We start from the raw sequence: 742 nt of genomic DNA on the forward strand, positions 1-742 counted from the left end.
CACCACTGCTTTTTGCATTTTTGAAGTGAAAGTTGTCTTTTTCTTTGTACGGTGTTGGCAGCAAAGAGTTCATGTGATAAAAGCGTTTGTTGATGTTGTCAATCAGCAGCAAAGTGTAGTGAAGGCTGGACCCGTGATGTAACGGAATGAAGACCATCTGCTTTCCAAACAGGGTCCAAAGCGGGTTATAGAAGTTTTCCTCCATACCGAGTTCATAACCACTTTTGAAGTCTCCAGTTGTTCCTCCATTTAGCTTGTGTAGTTCCAACATTGTTTCATGCTCTATCATATCCTTCTGCATTTAAAAAACAAATAACCTTAGATCAACCAACAGATATAAATAACATTTTACAACCCATAGTAAACTTTACTGGGGTAGTAATGATCCAAAGCATCAGATTTAGTTATTCTACAGCCTAACACATACATTACTAGGGGTAGTAATGTTTCCAGAACCTCAGTTTTTGTTGTTCTGCACCCTAGAACATACTTTACTAAGGGTAGTAAAGTTTCCAAAGCATCAGATTTTGTTGTTTTGCACCCTAAAACATACTTTACTGGGGGCAGTAAAGTTTGCAAAGCATCATATTTTGTTATTCTGCATCCTAAAGCATGCTTTACTAGGGGTAGTAAAGTTTCCAGAGCATAAAAAAACACATTGCTTGAAAGGTATTAAACATAATGTTGTTTTGCATTCAAAAATACTCTATGAAAGGTATTAAATTTACATGAAAGTTTCCAG

This window comes from Fragaria vesca, unplaced genomic scaffold (genome assembly GCF_000184155.1).
Source record: "Fragaria vesca subsp. vesca unplaced genomic scaffold, FraVesHawaii_1.0 scf0510363, whole genome shotgun sequence".
In the NCBI taxonomy this organism is placed as follows: domain Eukaryota; kingdom Viridiplantae; phylum Streptophyta; class Magnoliopsida; order Rosales; family Rosaceae; genus Fragaria; species Fragaria vesca.